Raw genomic sequence first — 22,405 nt, 5'->3', positions numbered from 1 at the left:
CTGGAACTTGCCTAACACTATAGAAAACTGGAATCTTTAAGTTTCACTTTCCCTTGCCCCCGCATGATAGTTTAAATTGGAAATTTAAACCCCAAATGCTGAGAATTCAGAGAATGTTTTCAGTCTCAGACAGAGAAGAAGGAACTAGAGGTTCCATGACTTAAAGCACAGTGGATTTCTTCACAGGGATAACACCCAGGGTGATCTGTGTCCAAATTATTGCTTGATCCTGGGGCCATGACACATGTGCTCTTCCATTGAGCTACAACCCCTCACACCCCAAAGAAATCCCCTCTTCCTCAAACTCATTTTGGCTTCTGTTGTAACTCCTCTGACATTTTCCCTGAGCAGGGACTGTCAAAGCTCAATGGCAGAGGCATTTTTTCAAAAATTCTCATAATCCAAATTTATCCTTACTCCCACACACCAAAAGGCAGCAGAACATAGCATGAGACCCAAGTTCATTAAGATCAGCATGACTGCAAGCCTGTGTGCAGTTTCCTGGGAACAAATTCCATTGAATTAAGTATGTTTGATTCTGACTGCATAGGCTTAACCTGTAGAACCTATCAAGCTCTAACAAAAGATCTTCAGTCTCCCGAAAAGCAACCTTTGGCTCTCAATTAGAAATGCAAACAAGTGTTGCCACTTAAACTGCTCACATGAGGTGGGTAGGAACTGCTACATTAACCACACAAAAGACAGCAAATAAGTATACAGGCTCTGCTTGATTCTTTTTCTCATTCTCTGACTTCCCCTGTATCAATAAATATGAGCCTGCGACACCCTCCAGAACAGCGTAACAGAACATCCACACGTCTGAAGTTCAGGAGTTCAGGAAACACCACAACAACACTGTGAGGTGTGTGCATGCATTAGCAGAGTAAGCGAAAACTGCATTGGTAGGAAAGTGGCATGGAATTTTTATTTACAGCTGTCACGGTCCAGTTTATGGGGAGTCGAAGTCCTGGCAGAGGACGTGGGAACTGGGAGCAATACGGCGGGGAGGTAGCAAGAACGGGAGTTCGGAAACCAAGGGTCCAAGGGTCAGAGAGCCGGGAGTCAAGAAGCCAAGGATCTGAGGGTCAGGAAACCAGGAATCAAGGGTCCAAGGATCAGGAATCCTGGAGTCAAGAAACCAAACGCAGCAAGGCAGGAAGCATGTTGCTGTGGCAAATAGCCAAAGGGAAATGCTGACCTTATATCCCTTCCCGGCTCTTGCCACCAGGTGCTGTGAGTTACCAATCAGCCTCACCTGTGCAGCCGTGCCTTGCCTCTTCAGAACAAATTTAGGAAAGCCCTGGCTCCTGCACGCACTCTGACAACAGCTTCAAAATAAAAAAATAATCGTTGTGTGTGTCTTCTCTCATCAGCTCCAAGAGAGAACAGAAAAAAGGACGGAAGTGAAAAGTTCTAACTTCCGTTCTCACAGCATAACAGTAAGAAATACAAAACAAGGTATCATCAGTTGTTCCATATCCAGTTCTAACTGTAGCTTCTTGTCCCACATAGAGATTTCTCAGGAGACAGATGAGGTGATCAGGCATTCCCATTTCTTTAAGTACTTACCATAGTTTGCTGTGGTTGACACAGTCAAATGCTTTTGCATAGTCAATGAAGCAGAAGTAGATGTTTTTCTGGAACTCTCTAGCTTTCTCCATAATCCAGCGCATGTTTGCAATTTGGTCTCTGGTTCCTCTGCCCCTTCGAAATCCAGCTTGCACTTCTGGGAGATCTCGGTCCACATACTGCTTAAGCCTGCCTTGTAGAATTTTAAGCATAACCTTGCTAGCGTGTGAAATGAGCGCAATTGTGTGGTAGTTGGAGCATTCTTTGGCACTGCCCTTCTTTGGGATGTAGACTGATCTTCTCCAATCCTCTGGCCACTGCTGAGTTTTCCAAACTTGCTGGCATATTGAGTGTAGCACCTTAACAGCATCATCTTTTAAAATTTTAAATAGTTCAGCTGGAATATCATCACTTCCACTGGCCTTGTTATTAGCAGTGCTTTCTGAGGCCCATTTGACTTGACTCTCCAGGATGTCTGGCTCAAGGTCAGCAACCACACTACCTGGGGTGTACGAAACCTCCATAGCTTTCTGGTATAATTCCTTAACTCAACTCAAACCTCTACCATTGTTTAAAATCACCACTCTTTTCCTCTCAGTGACATTACATCCTTGGTTTACTGAAACATCTGCTGCTTTTTGAAATAACTGTTTTCCTCTTAGTGACCCTCATTCCCTAATTTACACAAACATATATTGTTGTTTAAAATTGCCATTTTCTTCTCAGTGTTCTTCAAGCCTGCTTTACTCAAAGCATCTGCTGTTGTCTTAACCACCACTTTTCCCATCTCAGTGTACATCCTGCCTCACTACCATGCCATGTTGTGCAACCTGCCCTCGCCCCTACAATGCCCTGACTTGCAGGCCCAGGCTCATGATGCAGCACTACAAATCCTCCAATGGAGGCTGTGTGATGACATTCAACATACATACAACATACAACAAAAGCTGTACAATGAAGGTGGTAGATGTACGTTTGTGGGGAGCCAACTGCACAACTTAAGGGCTACCACAGGGAATGTTTCTGGACTTTTGTCCACTCAGCCAAATTCAAAATCTGCAGATTTCTTTCTTGTCCTCTCTAGAAGATTCTTCTTTACTTCAGTAGGATTTCATTTCCTTTATCATGAGAAGCCACATATGATTCATCTAGCAAAATATTCTGCATGCCAGCTCTGAGAAGCAAATAAACATAGTTGTTGACCTCAGGATCAGGCCAAACACTTCTTTTTTAATTTTCTTTTTTAAAAGAACTGCTTTGCTGCTTCAACTGCAGAGTTTTCAAGAAAAAAAGAACCTATAGTAAAAATAGTGTGACTAACAATACTTTATGTGGGGTGTTCCTCTGCCATTAGCAATGACACATTTTTCTTTCTTTCATAGTCTTCATTCTTCCACCTGACTGTAATAGCCTTCAAACTATTCTTTATTCTCAAATGCTTACAAGCAAATAAAGATAATTAGAAAGAGTAAGAAAAAAAAAATAAAAAAATTCCTTCCAGTAGCACCTTAAAGACCAACTGAGTTAGTTCTAGGTATGAGCTTTCGTGTGCATGCACACTTCTTCACACTTCTTCAGATCTGTTGGTATCTGAAGAAGTGTGCATGCACACGAAAGCTCATACCTAGAACTAACTCAGTTGGTCTTTAAGGTGCTACTGGAAGGAATTTTTTTATTTTGTTTTGACCATGGCAGACCAACACGGCTACCTATCTGTAACTAGAAAGAGTAAGGTTGGGGACAAGTGCCTATTATTTTCAAATGTGGAAACATGAATACAATCACTTTCCATATACATAAATACTTTACCAACAGATCAGAATATTTGCCCAGATAGTGCAGCCTTGTCTACTGTGGCAACATGAAAAGCTAATGGTGGGGGAATCTCTTGCCAACAGGCCTAATTTGACCCACTCGGCTTCCCCATTTGGCCTGTAAGTTTGCTTCAGCCAAGCCACATCCACCTTCCCCACCTTTACCTGTGGGGCAGGTAAAGCCATGGCTGTGCCAAAAGGGGGTGATGGTCACTGGTCACTATGCCTTGGCCCATGTGGCTCAAACTGCATGGGCCACAATGGGTCAATGAATGCCATTGTAATGCCAGGCAATTGACAGGTGGGAAGCCATATAGGATCTACTGCCCCACCCCTGTTCAAAACAATTTTCAGAGGTGGGGTACTCAGTCTCCTACAATAAAACCTACACTGAGTAGTGTCTCTGGACACCTTAAAGGTAAACCCTAAATCTGCACCACAGTAAATCTGCCAGTATTTGAGGTGCCGTTTCAGAATCTTTATTGTTTTTCAGCAGAACACAATTACGAAAATAATTATAACAAAAGCAAAAAGCCGGATCCCAATCCAACAAAGTGACATCTGAAATGTTTGCAGTTTAGAGTGGTGGAGGAGGAGGTGTGGGGAAGACAGAAGCAGCTGAATTTCGAGAAAAGCCGAAGTAATTTACTTGGACCTAAGCTATAAATCTACTAGGCAATAATGACCATCTCTTGACACTGCGGTTGACTTTGATCAAGTGCACTGTCCGAGGCTTCTCCCCCTCCCCTCTCAACCTTGAAGTGTTTCCTGATGGTCTCTGCTAGTATTTATGTGCAGATGTCAAAGGAAAACTTGCAGGAGATAGCAAAGGTGCCTCACCTTCTATGATCTCATGACCATTTACTGAAATGACGACAACTGCCCATCTCTCTTCCATAGAGATATGTTTGGATATCAGCAAATGTAGGCTTGGATAATGCAGAGAGTCTGAACTGAACAAATAGCCAGCCATGCACAGAGTGGGGATTCAATTAATGAAACTCCATTTTTAACTCACCCATTTGGAAGCGGGTATTGCAGCAAATATTGATCACTTGCTGTTTTGAGACCGTTGTTCAAGACAGAAATAACACAGGAGTTTGCCATTGTACTACACTGGATTTCCTGAAGTTTCATTTTCCTCAGTTGTTTCTTGTCAAGTTATATTTTTTTATCCAAGAGATAGATGGTGAAACAGGAATAGTTTGGCACCTGCACTTCCTATTTCGTCCAGGCCATTGTCACACCCAAAGCTATCCGGCAGCATGAGCAGTTCAGGTAAAGGTAAAGGAACCCCTGACCATTAGGTCCAGTCGTGACCAACTCTGGGGTTGCAGCGCTCATCTCGCTTTATTGGCCAAGGGAGCCGGCATACAGCTTCCAGGTCATGTGGCCAGTATGACTAAGCCGCTTCTGGCGAACCAGAGCAGCGCACGGAAACGCCGTTTACCTTCCCGCCAGAGCGGTACCTATGTATCTACTTGCACTTTGACATGCTTTCGAACTGCTAGGTTGGCAGGAGCAGGGACCGAGCAACAGGAACTCACCCTGTCGCGGGGATTTGAACCGCTCACCTTCTGATCGGCAAGTCCTAGGCTCTGTGGTTTAACCCACAGAGCCACCCGCGTCCCGAGCAGTTCAGAGGTGAAGTACTTAACAGATGAAGTGGTTGCAGTAAACTCCTGGTGACTGAAAACGTAGGAAACAAAGACTGGGTCCATTGTTTGTTCCTTCAACTTCTGCAGTTCCCTTTTGGCTTGGCTTTTTTTTGGGGGGGGGGTGGAATTTTACAATCAAGCAGTTCACAATTTGGAAATAGATATTCCTTTCAGGCTTGATTACAAGATGTTTTAAAAGAGAACTGCAAAAGTTCAGGGCGTTTGTATCTAACTCTACTATCGCATAAAAGCAGGAAATCTATGAATCATTAAGCATTTCCTTTGGTTGTTGAGTTGTTTTTCTTTTTATGCTGAACATTACAATCAGCTGTGAAATGACAAGCACCCCGCTGTTGTCTTCTTAGGAGCGGCTAACAAAAGAACCACAACACTGGCTTCCTTTGTTGTCCTCCAACAGATAATGCAAATCTCTCCATGCAATCAGGCTTTGAAACCCAGCAATAACAAACAACCCATCAGAAACCATGTTAATAAAGTGCCACGGATGACAATACTAGGCGGACTTGATTACAAGGTGTTTTAAATGCAACAGATAACTCAGCGAGTTCATGGGATATAACTTATTAAGATATATCCGAGACTTGCTGTTGGCACAATTGGAAATGAAAGGAAGCTCTTTGCTTCCTCACTTTCTTCTTTCGGATGCCATCATGTATCAGATCAAAGGCAGTGATTAACAGCCAGGGCCAAGCACAGTTGTGGAGTGGCTCTGGACAAGATCTGGGCTTGAAGGGGCAGCTGGCACCAGAGGCAAGCAAACAGGGCTTGGCAGGAGCCAATATAGAAGAATAGGAGAGATGAGCCAAGTCAACTACCTGGAACAGGCGATGAGGCAATGGGTAGGAACATCCATTCTATGGCAGGCGGGATGCAGGCTGCAGCTAAGTGGTAGAGCACATGTGTATGCAAAAGCTGCCAGGTTCAACTCAACTGCATCTCCAAGTACTTCTAGGAAAGACTTCTCTTTGAATGATAGGAGAGATGCTACCAGTCGGTGCTGATGATACTACCTTAGATGGTCTAATTGTTTGAACTAAAAATAAGGAAGCTGGTACATGTCATGCTTAAAATGTGCGGATGTGGTCTCATTCTGTGTAGCAATCTGAAAGCTACCTTTGTTCCTATTTCTTGATAGTGATCTTCCACTCCACCAAATTTCCCACCAGTCATTCTCAAGTCTCCCAGACCTACTTCCATAGGGTGGTCCTCTCTTAGGGCTGCAAAATGACCCAGGAGTGGCTAACCTTGTGATTTTGCAGATGTTGTTAGACTGCAACCCTCATCATCTTTGACTGTTGGCCGTGTTGGATGGGTCTGATGGGAATTCAATAACATCAGAAGGGCCACAGGTTAGCCGTCCCTGCTACATCCATTTTCCTGAAAATAAGCCACACTGAACTCAGCTGGGTTTACTTTTGAGTAGACATGTCTACGCTTACTGTGTCAAGTCTCAATCTCTGTTTTACCTTCAGTTCCCACCCCTCACCAGTTTTGCTGCTAGCTTGATCTCCCAGGGAAAGAACAACTCTCCGTGTTACCATCAAGAAACTAGGGTGGTTGGGTAAGATGTCCCCAGATGCAGCAATCCTATTCAAGGTGAGTCACCAATTGCCAATTGGTAATTTATTTCCGAAGGCAAACAGTCACACAGGGAGATGTTTGTTTGAGCATCTGTCTGCCTAGCAAGGAGAATTTTACCATGTCATTGCAGCTTTTTTAAAAAAAAAAATTCAGGCAATCAAAATTTTATTGCATAGCTGAAGGCCATAACAATCGGGACAGATTATATAGGAGTCAAAATACAAGGAATACAAACTGGCCAGCATAAATAATTAACACAGGCATCTCTCAGTCATCACCTTTAAAATCAACAGCACTAGTTTTAAACAAGCTGACATTTACATTTTTAGTGGCTGCTGTACCAAACAACATCACGTCTTCTGATAACAGATTTATTTCTACCCTGTAACAACAGTAATTCTCCTCACTACATCTCTGCATTAACACTGCAGTCCAAACCCCCTTTGTGCTGGCCTGGGGAGACGAGGGATGTTGGATTGGGTGTCCCTTTGCAGTGACTTGCCAGTCTCTGCCTGCAGAGTGATGCCAGCATCACATCCCTGGCATAGAACTCCCCATTCCATCTGCTGGATGTGTGGATGGAAGGAAGTGATGCCGTCAGTCAGCTCTTGAAAGCCCCCCAAACAGGGCATCCAAAACTTCCAAACTGGGGGAAAGGTAGCCAACCTTAGTATGAATACGGTTGCTGCAGAAGTTTGCTGCGAGTCTAGAATAATCTAATGAATATTGACCCCGCTACAAGTAAACCGTTCTGTTGTAATATATATTCAGCCCTCCATGCTCTTAAATCAGCGAGGAATGTAGTTCCAGAATCTACTATGGGAAAATAAAAGGCTTGTTTTATTAAAAGTTGCTGCCTTAGGGTGTTGTCATTGTGACAGTATCTTTAAACATCTATAAACTGAAAGAGAGAGAAATAAGTTATTGATTCTTCACCTGCACTGCTTTATGTATTCTTAAAAAAAAGTATTGCAGATTTTAAACTTCAGCTTCTTCTTACTTGGTGATGGTGGTGTTTTTGTTTTGTTTTTTCATTGAATTTTTCTATAATTCAAGAGAAAGAAGAAGCATTTTTACAGTTTTCCAAGTGCCATTACTACATGTTTCCACTCTGCCCCATTTTTCCTGGTGCTGTAAATTCTCTTTGAGGTAGCTGTGGTAACTGCTTATAAGCATCAGATTTGCCGCCTTCTTCTTCTTCTTCTTCTTCTTCTTCTTCTTCTTCTTCTTCTTCTTCTTCTTCTTCTGTTATTTATTTTAATTGGATTATGATGTGATATGTTAATTGGATGTTTTTTTATTGGAAAATTAATAACAATGATTTAACAAAAAGAAAGAAAGAAAGATTTGCCTTCTTTCATGGAAGGCTGAGAAGGCTCCAGTGAAGACGTGACATATGAACTCAATCTCTTCTGGCAAAAACAGTACCCACATAGGAAATGCCCACTCAGATGCAGACCAAGTCTGTTGCCACTTAGTGGCTAAACTGTAAAATCACACTAGCAATACACTTTTTAAAAAGAAAGTACTGTGTGAGAGACCCAGTGGGGTTTGAAGGATGTAATGGAGATTTTCAGAGTCAAGTTAAGTTTGGACCAAGCTTTCAAAGTCATGGGAATTTGGAATAGGGGTGGATAAATCTGTCTATTTCTGGTCCATATCAATGTTCCACATGCTTATTCATGCACTTGCCTCATCGTGCTTCTGCATTAATCTCTGAATCTTCTTAAAAGTTTACATGAAAATTCATGTTGAAATAACGTGTTTTATTACATGTTTTAATTAAAAAATCCCACTGTATATTTAATTCTAAATGCATCTTAACACATTTGGTAGTGCACTTTGCTATATTTTCTGAGGCAAGAGCTGTAACACAAATTTTGGAAAAGTGTGAAATGCATTTTCTGATCTGCACTTTAGTCCATCATCTGACCAGTTTCCACTGGAATTCACAGAAATCAAATTCCTCAAGCATCCCTAGTGAGTAGTTCTCCTTTGTGTTAAGACCTATAACACACCTTAGAGTGCAGCTATGGTCTCTTGTGGAGGCTTACAAAACCCTTACAAAGAACAAGCTAAAATATTTATTTATTTATTTATTCTAACAATCACAGCCAACGTTTTTCCTCCAATGAGGTTGATGTACATACCCTCCCCATTTAATCCTTACAATGACCCTTTGGGGTAGATTAGGCTGAGAAACTGTGACTGGCCGAAGATCAATGAGGATTTGAGCCATAGTCTCCCAGACCCTCATCCAACACTCCTAACAAAATGGGGTTGGGTCACCATCTGTTCCAAAGTTCAAAGGGTACACCTGTTTTCTGGATCTTCTTCTTTGTGATGATAAATGAGATCCTGATAGAGCACAGGATGGATAGTAACCAGTTGACTTCATAAGAGCTGGCCAACCCTTCTTTGACACAGCAGTAGATAATTTCTGTTGACATACAGAGTTAAAACATTTAGAGCAGTCCTGTTTCTTTAATTAAAAGGTTCTTTAAAAAAGGAGCAAGCAAAACATGAAATTATCTGAGTTCTCAAAGAAAATCAATAGCCACTTAGAAAGTTCGGGTTATTAATTGGGAAGAGTATTCATAACATACATAAAACAGAGAGAAATTCTTCCCTGAAGAAAGCAGTTGTGCCCTCTAAAACTGAGAAAAGACTGTGGTGAGAAAATAGAAGAGAGAGAGAGAGAGAGATTATGGGCAGTTTTGACATCTATGGGCAAGCAGCAGGCTATTTAAAAACTGTCCATAGTATGCCAGATGCCATCAACTGAAACTGCATTTCCATCCACTTGCTGGACAGTACATTGCAGAATTCTTGGAGCATTGGGTAGGCTATCATCTGAAGTGGCAATTACAGAATCAGTTACCACTCAATAGAAGGAAAGAAGGGAGGTTCCCTTTCCCTCATTTTAATTAACTAGTCAGTGTCTTGGGTTTATTACCTGTTTCATGCTTTTTTAATGTGATTTTTATTCAAACCATAGCCCCAAGGAAAGGGGATCAAGGCTATCCTTTTAATTAAGTCAATAAATGATTTAACAGAATGCAATCTTCCCCCAGCCTTAATTATGGCACCTGAGAAGGTTGGGTATCAAGCAAATAAATATTTTACTTTCCATTAAAAAACAACAACACCCCAACAACATAGGCAGGAGATTCTCTGAGCAAAACCATCATCTCAGGAGGGACAAAAGGACTGGGGTTTGGCAGTCTTATGACTTAACTTGTTTAACTTGGAAAGCTGTGCATTTTCTCTCCTCTTGTAATACTCATGGACAGTCAATGAAGCTGAATTTTGGATGATTCAGGACAGACAAAAGAATATACCTTTTCTCATGGTGTATAGTCAAACTATGAAATTCCCTCTCATAAGGGGTAGTGTTAACCAATAACCTGGGTGGTCCTATAAGTGCAGCAGACAGATTTATGAAGGCTATCAGTGGCTACCAACCCTGGTGGCTACATCAACTCAACTTGTTATTGTCCAGGTCAACGTCCAGCATTGAGGCAAGATACAAAGCCCATAAAGCACATTCTCCAAATGTGTATAATAGAGTAAAAGAGAATAAAAAAATACAAATACCATAGAATAAAATAAAATTGGCATCGACAATTTAAAGTCAGGAACTCCAAAGAAGAATCAGGATCAGTTCCTGGTGGGCTGCAGTACTTGGCCACACTGAGAGTGATGGATCCATTTTTATCCAAAAGGAGTAGAAGGACATAAAATGCATCTGAACACCCAGGCAGATTTGATAAGAAGGATTCAATAAAGATTTAACACAAACCACAGAAAAGGAAGCAGTACAGGAAGACATGGGTCTCTGACTCAACCTTTCCAGAGTCACTGGAGTACTTGTGTTCCATGGTAGGTTTCTTTTTCCTTTTCCTTTTTAAAGTATCTTCCCTCCAGGACTCCTGGGGGGATGGCATTTAAATGCATCAATGTGAAGGCTCTGCAATGCTTTTTGGACTGAGAGTGCAGAAGGATAGCTGCTCTGTTGGACTGGAGTGCTCTGTCACTTAGAACGTTCTTGGAATTTGAGCCTAGATCATGCTGGCATTCAACATCTACAATACATTACTTAAGAGCCACTCTAGCCTTGTCCTATTCCAGAGGGATGAGTGAACCCAAGTATAATCTGTTGTGCTCTGCCCTTCCCTAGTGGCAAGTGGAGAGAGGAGCAGATAACATTTGTTTTGTTTCACATTTAAGGGTGAATCAACATAATCCATGTTTCCATAACAGCAACAGCAACAACAATTTGTTAGATTCAGGTAGGTAGCCATGTTGGTCTGATGCAGTCGAAATATATATATATATAGAGAGAGAGAGAGTCCAGTAGCACCTTAGAGACCAACTAAGTTTGTCCTTGGTATAAGCTTTCATGTGCATGCACACTTCTTCAGATACGAAGAAGTGTGCATGCACACAAAAGCTTATACCAAGAACAAACTTAGTTGGTCTCTAAGGCGCTACTGGACAGTTTTTTTATTTTTTATATATTTCAACAATCTGTTAGTCACTTTGTCTTGCCCACGGCAAGCCAAAGCGACTTACAACCAAACAAACGAACAGGCAATAATTCTCACATAGAGATACATTCAAACTAAGAGGAAAGAGAAATACATTAAAAAATTCCAACTCACCACTAAAAGGCCACATAGTTAAAGCCCAAAGGCTTAGATACAGAGGAATTATTATTTTTTGCCTGGTGCCTAAAAATATGTAATGAAGGCCCCAGGTGAGCTTCCTTGGGGAGAGCATTCCATGAACAGAGAAGACCGGTTCTTGAGTTGCTACCCTCTGGACCTCTCATGGAAGGGACACATGAAGAAGGGCCTCAGAACATGAGTGCAGTGTCTAGGTCAGTTTACATGGGGAGAGGTGGTCCCTGATGTATTGTGGTCCCGAGGCATTTAATGTTCTATAAATTCACTTTGAATTTAGTCCGGAAAGTCAGGTCAAACTGTCTTGCCCCAGTGAGGAACTTGCCCACTCAATTTTGCACCTGTGGAAGATTCTAAACCATCTTCAGAGGCAGCCCCACATATACCCTCTTGCAGTAATCCAACCTAGAGGTTACCAGATCATTGATGACAGAAGTTAGGCTATCTCTGTCCAGACAGGGGTGCAGCTGGGCCACCAGCTGAAGCTGATGGAGGGCACTCTGCAACACTGAGGCTACCTGAGCCTCAAGTGACAGCAAAAGATCCAGAACAGCGGTTCTCAGCCTGTGGGTCCCCAGATGTTGTTGGACTAAGACTCCCATCATCCCTGACCACTGATCATGCTGGCTAGGAATGCTGGGAGTTGTAGTCCAACAACATCTGGGGACCCACAGGTTGAGAAACACTGATCCACATGTACCCGCAAGCTGCATACCAACTCCCTGAGAGGCAGTGTAACCCCACCAAGAGCAGGCAACTTCCCACCCACCCCTTCTAGCGGTGTCAGTCTTTGGATTGAGATTTAGTTTGCTGCCTTTCAGGTAGTCCAGTACTGCCACTGCCTCACCTGTAGATGTAAAGGAGTCGAGCTGTATGCCACCAGCGTATTGCTGACAACACACTCCAAAACCCTGGATGACCCCACTCAGACATTTCATGTAGATGTCAAACAGCATACGGGATAAAATAGAATCCTGAAGAACCTCACCTTGAAAGTTCCACTGGGCCAAACCCTAGTATCACCCTCTGGAAACAACCATTCAAGTAGGAACCACCTTTATGGAACCACCACAAAACAGTGCCACCGATCCCCAGCATAGTCACTCCAGAAAGATACCATGGTTGATAGTATCAAAAGTCGCTGAGAAGTTGAGGAGAATCAACAGGGACACATTTCCCCTATCTCTCTCCCTACAGAGACCATCATACAGGGCGGCCAAAGCAGTTTCTGTGTCAAAACCATGCCTAAGATGCAACTGAAATGGATGTAGAATATCAGTTTCCTTCAAGAGTGCTTGGATAATACTCAAGCCAAATTACAGCCATCCTTCAAAATTTGCACTTCTCCAAATTTTGCAATGCAATTCTGTAGCCAAGCAATGTGTAGAAAGATGCATGTGCTGAGGTAAAGTGTGCATAAAAAAATGCACATGCCAGTAAAAAAAATAGCACAAAATGCATTAGAGCAGGGAAGACATAAATATTAGAAGGAAATAAACTTTGAAAAAATGTGCATGTTAGCAGAAAGTTGCACACAAATGCTGATGAATTTTCAGAAGGGCATTTTTTATATCTATAAGGCAAATTGACGTGGAAATGTGGAGAACTGAATTTAAGATTGGAAGAATGAGAAGCAGAGAGAAATTGAAGTTGAGAAATTGGGCTGTCCCTATTTTCTGCCCCTTTCCTGGCCTTTGTACAGTGGAACCTCTACTTACAACCATAATCTGTTCCGGAGGTCCGGTCAGAACTAGAAACGTACATAAGTAGAGGCGCACTTTTCCATAGAAAGTAATGGAAAAGTGAATTGATCCATTCTAGATGATGAAAAACACCCCCTAAAACAGCAATTTAACACGGATTTTACTGTCCAATGAGACCATAGATCCATAAAATGAAGGCAATAATCAATGTACTGTACTATGAAATAAATAAGACAGTATTGTAGATAAAAAAACAATTATTTATTTTCTTATGTGCGCTGAAGGTGGGTGGGCTTACCTGGCTACAAGCTGGGGGTGGGGCAAGGGTCAGTAAAGAGCTGATTCAGGGTCACTTTTTTTTCTTGCCAGGCCAGGTTCTTCTCTGGACTTCCTGAGGTTAGTTCCTCAGCGGGGTTTGGGGCTGCAGTGTGCCCTGCTGTGCCTCTTGCAGGCGGCACCTCTTCCAAAGCTTTGGGGGTGAGATGGGGGCCCTTTCCTTGGCAGCAGAGGCTTCGGCACTGCTCTGCAGCCGGCGGGGTGAGCTTTGGACTGCTGGCAAGGCCTCTGTTCATATCTAGAGGAAAGTTCACAAGTTGAATTACCTACTGAAGTTTGTAATGGGAATCGTACCTAAGTAGAGCCGTAGGTAAGTCGAAGTTCCACTGTACAGGTGATGCTCCCAGTGGGCTTAGCTTGCTTGTATTTCCAAACTGGCATGAGACATCTATGCTTAATCTCAAGGTTGTGGGTTCGAGCTCCACATTGGGCAAAAGATTATTGCATTGCATGGGGTTGACTAGATGACCTTCATGGCCCCTTCCAACTCTACAATTCTATGATTCCATCTCTCAGCAAGCATTTTGCACTTGGCTTGAATGAGAGTTACATCTGACCACGGACTTCACCTTTTGCTGATGCTGGCCACTTTCACCTTAAAGGTGATTCCCTTGAAGCAGGCTTTTAAAATAAGATTTGTCTGGCAAAAGGACAAGTAGTGTTCCACTAATTAGCAAAACCTCTACTTAACATTCCTTTTCTTGGTCAGGGTCATTTCTGGAAAGAAACACAACTGATAATGAGCTCCTTTTGAATGGAATCCAGGAATGCTGGGGTGTTTTATATGTATCTGGAATGTAGTTAAATGTGTGGCTGGAAAGGGAAAGAAGCATTCGGTTAAAGGACTTGCCTCATTTAAATGGTAATGGATATATTGTAACATAGCAGCCTTTCCTGAAAAAGGTTCTAGAGGGCAAGAATGGCCAACATGGTCTATGAACCACAACTTTTTCTCCCCCACCGTTTGATAGGCTTGTCGCTGTCACCACCCACTGTTGTGTTATAAAAGGCGTAACATTGTCACTGGCTGTATAGTGAATAGAGGAATTTAAAGAGTTGTGGGGAAACTGCCCATACAACAACAACAACAACAACATAGGGAAGAATTGGTATAAAATTTGGAAATAGAAAATGGAACAGTTAACACAAAGGATATCAATTCTACTTGTATCCAAACACAAGCAGTGTTCCACTAGCGTAGCATGGCTTCCATCTGCTCTCCTCTCAGGAACGGACTTTGGCCTTTCAAATTTCAGGGGTGCCATGTATATGGTCAAAAATCTGTGCCCCTCCCTCACTCACCTTCCATTTTGCTCAGCTCACCACATCATAGTTGCTGCACCCTGAAGCACCCTTGAGGCTCAGCATCCAGTGTGGCAGAACCGATCACACTGCCCTGAATTCACCTCTGCCGTTCTTCCCTATTATTGTTGTTATGGAGTGAAGTTTCACCCTGGGCCAGCAGGGGGATACTGTAGATAGTTTTCACTCAGGTCCACGTCAGTTATTTTAGGCGGGAAACTCTGGGTTGTTGTTGCTACAATGTTGACAGCCGGCTGCCTATAAAAGCTGGCAGGCTGAGGTGTTTGCTGTTCAGTTCTGTCCAGCTTGCAAGTAAAGAGCTGCTCTGGAGAAATCGCTGTGTTGTCTGCTATGTTCGCCCACAACTTAACTCTGGCGACGAGGATGGGATTGATGGACATCAGAGCACAGCCAGATGCAGCCACCTCTGAGCAGAGCTGAATCACTGAGCTGAATCACTGAGCGAAATCACTGAACAGAACCAATTCAGAGCTGACTGTTCTGGCTAGTGCACGGTGTTCCATCCATCGCCCTTCACGCCGGCATCGAAATCATGGCTTCACTTGTGCCTCTACCGCCGTTTGTGCCAGCCTCTGAATCACGGAACTCCTACCTCGCTCGGTTCGACTGCTACCTCCAAGCCAACGAGCTGACACAAGTATCACAGGAGCGTAAGCGGGGCCTATTCCTCAGCCTCTGTGGGCCTGAGGTGTTCGAGACGGCCCGAGCATTGGTTGCGCCTGAAGCAGTCCAGGCAACACCGTGGGACACGATCCAAGAGAAGCTCTGCAACAACTACGCACCAAAGCCGTCCAAGATTGCTGCCCGCCATGCGTTCTACCACCGGAACCAGGCAGAGGGGGAGTCAATCAACAACTACACCACCGCCCTGCGACAGGCTGCAATGCACTGCGAGTTCCGAGACTTAGACGATGCCCTGATGGATCGAATCGTCTGCAGGGTCCGGGACATCCATCTGCAACAGCGTCTCCTCGCCAAGCCAGACCTCATGCTACAGAAAGCCATTGAGGAGGCTGTGGCCTCAGAAGCTGCTGAACGCTCTGCCCAGGAGATCTGCAAGTCCAGCAGCCCGCGTCTTGCTAGGAAGCCAGTTCCGGTGCATCATGAAGAGGCCGGCAGTGATGAGGCATCCTCCAGTGAAGACGATGACATGCACCAGACAAAGCGGGAGCGCAGGAAGTTCCAACAGAAGTCCAAGGGCCAACCGGAATGTGCCGGCTGCGGAGGCAACCATTCCCGTGCCAAGTGTCGATTCAGAGACGCCATCTGTAGGAAGTGTTCCAGAAGGGGCCACATCGCTAAGGTCTGCTGATCGGCTCCGTCTGACACCCCCCCTTCACCGTCTCGCAAGTCCAAGTCTTCACTCCAGTCTGCCAAGGAAAGTTGTTTCGCTCTCACCAACTGCCGCTGCCCGTCTGGAACCACGATTGGCCAAAGCGACTCGCCTACGCGACGCAAGCTGAACATCACGGTGCTCATTGAAGGAGCTCCATGTGACATGGAGATCGACACCGGGTCTGCCCTGTCCATCGTGTCTTGGAGCACCATCAAAAGTACCCAGAGTGTCCAAAAGGCAACTCGACTCTCACCGCATACACCTGAGAGACTACCAGGGAAACGACATTCCCGTGGTAGGCGTTGGCCGGTTCCGGATCGCCTTCAAAGATTTTTCGGGCCTGCTCCAGTTGGTGGTGGTCGAAGGTCAGCGGCCAAGCCTCCTAGGGCTAGATTGGTTTGATGCCCTCGGCCTGGAAGTCACCGGCATCAACTGCATCTCTAACGCAGAGACTGAGGGTCTGGTCAAAGACTTTGCCGAGGTTTTTGACGGCACCTTGGGGCAATATACAGGTACGCCCATCTCCTTTAGCCTTGATCCACAAGTCGCCCCCATCAAGCTAAAGCCACGCCGGGTTCCCTTTGCTCTCAAGGCTAAGGTGGACGAACAACTGGACAAACTGATCGCCCAAGGAGTTTTGGAGCCGGTTGACCACGCCAAGTGGGAAACCCCCATCGTCATGCCTGTTAAGCAAGACGGGTCGGTGAGAATCTGCGCTGACTACAAGTGCACGATCAACAAGGCACTTCAGCAGCACGCTTATCCGGTTCCTGTTGTCCAACACCTGCTGCATTCCCTGGGTGAGGGTAAGGTCTTCGCTAAGCTGGACCTTGCCCAAGCCTATCAACAACTGCCCGTCGATGATGCCACTGCTGAAGCCCCGATGATCGTCACCCACCGAGGGGCATTCCGTTGCCGCCGGTTGCAGTTCGGGGTGAGTGTGGCTCCTGGCATCTTCCAAAGCCTTATGGAGCGTCTCCTGCAAGGGCTTCCGGGCGTGGTACCATATTTTGATGACGTCTTGGTGTCCGCAGACTCACACCAGCAGCTGTTCAAGCGCCTCTGTGCCGTGCTGACCAGGTTCCAAGAGGCCGGGCTCAAGGTAAAGAGGGAGAAGTGCCAGATCGCCGTTCCACAGGTAGAGTTCCTGGGCTATCTTATTGACACCTCTGGCCTTCACCCGACCACATCCAAGATCCGCGCTATCCAACAGGCCCCCATCCCAAAGAACAAGACGGAGTTGCAGGCGTTACTGGGGTTGCTGAACTTTTATAACATGTTCCTGCCCCACAAAGCCACAGTGGCTGAGCCTCTTCACTGACTCCTTAGCACAAAGATGCCTTGGGCCTGGGGTCATCGGGAGACGGCGGCCTTCAACGCTGTCAAGGCTCTCCTTTCATCGGACCGTGTGCTGGTACAGTACAGTGAATCCAGGCCGCTGGTCCTTGCCTGCGACGCCTCACCTTTTGGCATCGGCGCTGTCCTCAGTCACCGTTTTCCAGACAGAAGAGAAGCACTGCTCGCCTACTTTTCCAGGACGCTATCTCTGACGGAACGGAATTACAGCCAGCTTGACAAGGAGGCACTGGCACTTGTGGCTGGAGTGAAGAGGTTCCATGAATACCTCTATGGCAGGACTTTTGACCTCATCACTGACCACAAGCCACTCCTGGGCCTCCTCGCTGGTGATCATCCAACTCCACCGGTCCTCTCGCCACGCATGCTGCGATGGACTTTTTCCTGGCTGCCTACCACTACCGGCTCATCCATCGCCGGGGGAAATCGATGGGCCATGCCGACGCCCTCAACCGTTGCCCTCTTCCAGCATTTGTGGAAGACCTGGCTCCAGCTTCATCGCTCCTCTTGATTGAGGATCTTCCAGCAGCGCCTGTATCGGCTGCCACTGTGGCCTCCGCGTCTGCCCAGGATCGCACCATCAGCCAGGTGCTCAACTGGGTGTGGAGGGGGTGGCCACAAGGGCCTTTTGCATTGGAGTTCCAGCCCTTCACAACCAGACAACATGAACTCTCGGCTCATCGCGGCTGTCTGCTGTGGGGAGACCGTGTCGTGACTCCCCAGGGACTCCGTCAGCGCGTCCTGGAGTCTCTGCACGTTGGCCACCCGGGAATTGTCAAAATGAAGGCGTTGGCTCGGTGTTACGTCTGGTGGCCTAATATGGACGATGCCATCACTGCCTGGGTGTCCGCCTGTCAAGCGTGCCAAGAGTCGAGGCCTGCACCACCGGCAAGTAAGGGACACACCTGGGAGACGCCAAAGACACCCTGGTCGAGAGTGCACATCGATCTGGCTGGCCCCTTTCACGGCCGGACCTTTATGGTAGAGGTGGACGCCTATTCAAAATGGCTGGAGGTGGCCCTGATGCCCTCCACCACTACAGAGGCCGTCATCCGGGTGCTGCGAGGCCTGTTTGCAACGCATGGGTGTCCTGATGTCCTTGTCTCCGACAACGGACAGCAGTTCACGTCAGGCACGTTTGAGCGGTATCTTTTGGGACTGGGCATCCACCATGCCCTAACAGCACCCTTTCATCCATCCAGCAACGGGCAAGTGGAGAGAATGGTGAGCTCGGCAAAAGAGGCACTGGCGCGCCTGGACCGGGGAGACTGGCACGAGCGGGTCGCCGAATACTTGTTCGTGCAACACATCACCCCTCATGCAGCCACAGGGCAGAGTCCTGCTGAACTGCTTATGGGCCACCGCCTCAGGTCACCGCTCGACCGGCTGCACCCGGACTTTGCCGTGGCTGAACCCCCAGGCTGTGCCAATGCACCACGGTCATTTGTCCCAGGAAACCAGGTCTTTGCCCGGAACTATGTGGGGGACATTCCTTGGGTGCCAGCCACAGTAGTGGGAGTCACTGGACCTCGCTCGTACCAGGTGGCACTCGAAGACGGACGCTTGTGGTGCCGGCACATAGACCAGCTTAGGCGCAGGGTTGGGGACTTGGACACTACCGTGGTGCCCCCAACTGCGCTTGTGGCTCCAGAAGAGACACTTACAGATGGCGAGGCTCCACCTACACCTCCCTCGCAAACTGCCAGCGTGGAGCCGAACCAAGCCACTTCACAGGGTCTGCCAGACTTACCACAGACTCAGACCACTCCACTTGCGGAGGCCCCACCCACAGCAGCGGATCCAGGGGATTTGGTTTCAACGCCACCTACGGTCGCACCACAGCCTCAGCAAGAACTGTGTGGCCCTCCGGACTTGGCTACCAGTCCCCGCGGTCTGGCAGAGTTTCCAAGCACCCAACTTATTTAAAGGACTATGTTGTTGGACATGTATCACTGTTGGTCTAAGTATGGGAAATGTAACCGATATTTTGTGCCTAATTGAACCATTAAACGTAGTGCTGTATATAAGGAAACCATTACGATTGTAACTGACGCCTTATCTCAGTGGGGAGGGGTGTTATGTAGTGAAGTTTCACCCTGGGCCAGCAGGGGGATACTGTAGATAGTTTTCACTCAGGTCCACGTCAGTTACTTTAGGCGGGAAACTCTGGGTTGTTGTTGCTACAATGTTGACAGCCGGCTGCCTATAAAAGCAGGCCGGCTGAGCTGTTTGCTGTTCAGTTCTGTCCAGCTTGCAAGTAAAGAGCTGCTCTGGAGAAATCGCTGTGTCATCTGCTATGTTCGCCCACAACTATTGTTGAGTCATTTAGTTGTGTCCGACTCTTCATGACCCCATGGACCAGAGCATGCCAGGCACTCCTGTCTTCTACTGCCTCCCGTAGTTTGGTCAAACTCATGCTGGTAGCTTCGAGAACACTGTCCAACCATCTTGCCCTCTGTTGTCCCCTTCTCCTTGTGCCCTCCATCTTTCCCAACATCAGGGTCTTTTCCAGGGAGTCTTCTCTTCTCATGAGGTGGCCAAGGTATTGGAGCCTCAGCTTCAGGTTCTGTCCTTCCAGTGAACACTCAGGGCTGAATTCCTTCAGAAGGGAATAGGTTTGATCTTCTTGAAGTCCATGGGACTCTCAAGAGTCTCCTCCAGCACCATAATTCAAAAGCATCAATTCTTCCCTATGTTGTTGTTGTTGTTGTTGTTTAGTCGTTTAGTCGTGTCCGACTCTTCGTGACCCCATGGACCAGAGAATGCCAGGCACTCCTGTCTTCCACTGCCTCCTGCAGTTTGGTCAGACTCATGGACCAAACTCCATGGACAAATTCTTCCCTATGCCCCAACCCAAATCCTATCTGAAGGGTCTCCCAATCCTCTACAGCTGATTTTGAGGGTGCATAGGTAGGGAATGAAAAGTTCCATTCCTCCAGCACATGTCCCTTGCTCTAGCAGAATGGGAGAGTCCCCCCCCCCTTTTAAATTCTTTATGAACTACCTTCTGCATGAATCTCAAGGCAATTTACATGAAAATCATTTTTGAAACAGTGCAAAAAACCAACCACTATATGTAGATTTAAAAACAATGCAGATTAAACATTCTGATACTTTAGGGACTTCAAGGAGAAAGCATTGAGTTAACTGAGTATATAACCTGGGCTTATAACTTCTAGGAACCAGATCCTGAGATGTGTTGGCCCGTATATGTTAGTATCCAGACCTTGACCTTGACCTTGACCTTGGAGCAGATTGAGAGCCGGAGCAGATCTTGCAAACAAGGAGTTGCATAGTTGTATTCGTTTGCCCCCACAAGTAGCCTAGGCAGCACATTCTACTAAAGAAATATGACAAGGTAATGTTGAACTCCAAAATCCAGGGTGACTTTAGAATGAAAATGTTGAGATCTTTATTAGACAGAAACCTGAAAGTTGGAGTGGTACTCCCCGTAATGCCTTGCAACACTGATTCAAAGGGTTGGATGACTGGTTAGAGTCTCTCCACTAACTCAAAGCTCGTTGAACCAGAAGGGGTTGTAAGTGAAAGAGATGTGGTTTGTGTTGATTGTCCTTGTCTTCCACAGCTTCCTCCCTCCCTGAAAAAAAAAAAAAAAAAAGTTTACTCCAGAGTGTTATAGAATATACTGAACATACGGTAATAGCAATAGCAATAACAATAATAATTAATAGCCTAGGAGGTGACATAGGGTGGGTGCTGCAAGAGAAAGGGAGAATCTGCAAAAATCACTCTCCCCCTCTCTTCTTCCCATGGAAGCTCCCAAAGAGCCTTCTTTCAGCAGAGGGACACAATGGGAAACAGCCCATAGACTTGTTCTGCATTAGCCCATTAATCCAAACTGTTTGTAAATCTGGGAGATGCATGTCATCCTCTCACAGCCTGGACTGATTCTTTCCCCCCTTTGGTCCAATGAGGAAAGATGGATTCTTCCTTTGTTTGTTTTGCTTGTTCCCCAAACACTTGCAAAGCAAAATTAAACTCTGGTTCCTGTGTTAGAGAAGGGTGGTGGTGGAATGCAGGTCGGTAAGGAATCATTTCACAGCTTTGTTGTCATTGCCTTGTCTCAGGGTAAATAACTCCTTTGATATGCTTACCGAGGTCCTTCTGTAAGAAATGAACTGCACAAGCTAGAGACCGTAAAAAGCAATACACTAGATGTGTAAGGTTTAATGAAATGTCAGCATGAGATGGGGGCATCTTTTGCATTTTAAGTCCTATCTGCTTTCTGACAAATCATGATCTTTGAGGTTCACACATTGAGCAGTTATTGTTTTTTTCAAAGCTCAATCATTGATTCTCTTGTGTGGAAGCATTTAGGATCTCAGGGCTATCAGCTATTGCCTTGGAATATTAGGGCTAGAAAAATTGCTGCAGTAAAAATATTGTTTTAAAATACAACTTCAAAATGCACTCTGAAAGAGAAAATACTGCATTATAGGGTTTCCCCCAAAATTTCAATATTTTCTCCCCTTTACTGTTGGTCCGGACCTTTGAGCCCTGCCTAATATTTCTTTCTTTCTTTACATTTTCATTCTCCTCTTCATCCAAAGATCTCAGGTGGGCTTATAAACTTCCCTCCATTTCACAACACTCCTGTGAGGTAGGTTAAGTTAAAAGAGAGTGATGAGTTCGGGGGCCACTAGGAGCGCATCGGAAGATGGCTGACAATAACATCTCTCCGACCCACATGAGGTAATTAAGAGGCTGTGATGGGAGTAAACAGCCTCCCAGCCCCCCAAGCGTGTGGGGGGGACTGCCCTTGCCTGCTGTGCCCTATACCACCGCCAAATTTGAGGGGGTGGGGCACTAGGCAGAAAGCCCTTGTGCAGATTTCGGCACTCCTGGATGCTGTCTCTGATTCGTGCCTCTAGCTGCAGCAACTTCAAAAGAAACAATTAGGAGGAAGCGAATGCACATATTTCAAGGAAGAATGGGGAGTAAAGACTGCTAACCGAAAAGATCTCTGAGAAAAAAGACGGGACGGAGGAACAGGAATAAATCA

General features: G+C 45.7%; 1 long non-coding RNA gene across 1 annotated transcript in view; it reads left to right on the top strand.

The window, feature by feature from the left end:
• Positions 1 to 810: 810 nt before the first annotated feature.
• Positions 811 to 22,405, top strand: part of LOC309345235 — a 35,711-nt gene continuing 14,116 nt past the window's right edge. Inside the window, exons 1-2 of the long non-coding RNA XR_014158127.1 lie at positions 811 to 862; positions 6,535 to 6,658. This is a non-coding gene — a long non-coding RNA (uncharacterized lncRNA). The remainder of the gene's footprint in view (positions 863 to 6,534; positions 6,659 to 22,405) is intronic.

This window comes from Podarcis erhardii (assembly GCF_964252035.2).
Source record: "Podarcis erhardii genome assembly, chromosome: 6".
NCBI lineage: Eukaryota > Metazoa > Chordata > Lepidosauria > Squamata > Lacertidae > Podarcis > Podarcis erhardii.
Note: the sequence above shows the minus strand (reverse complement) of the source record. Positions and strands in the feature narration are given on the sequence as shown.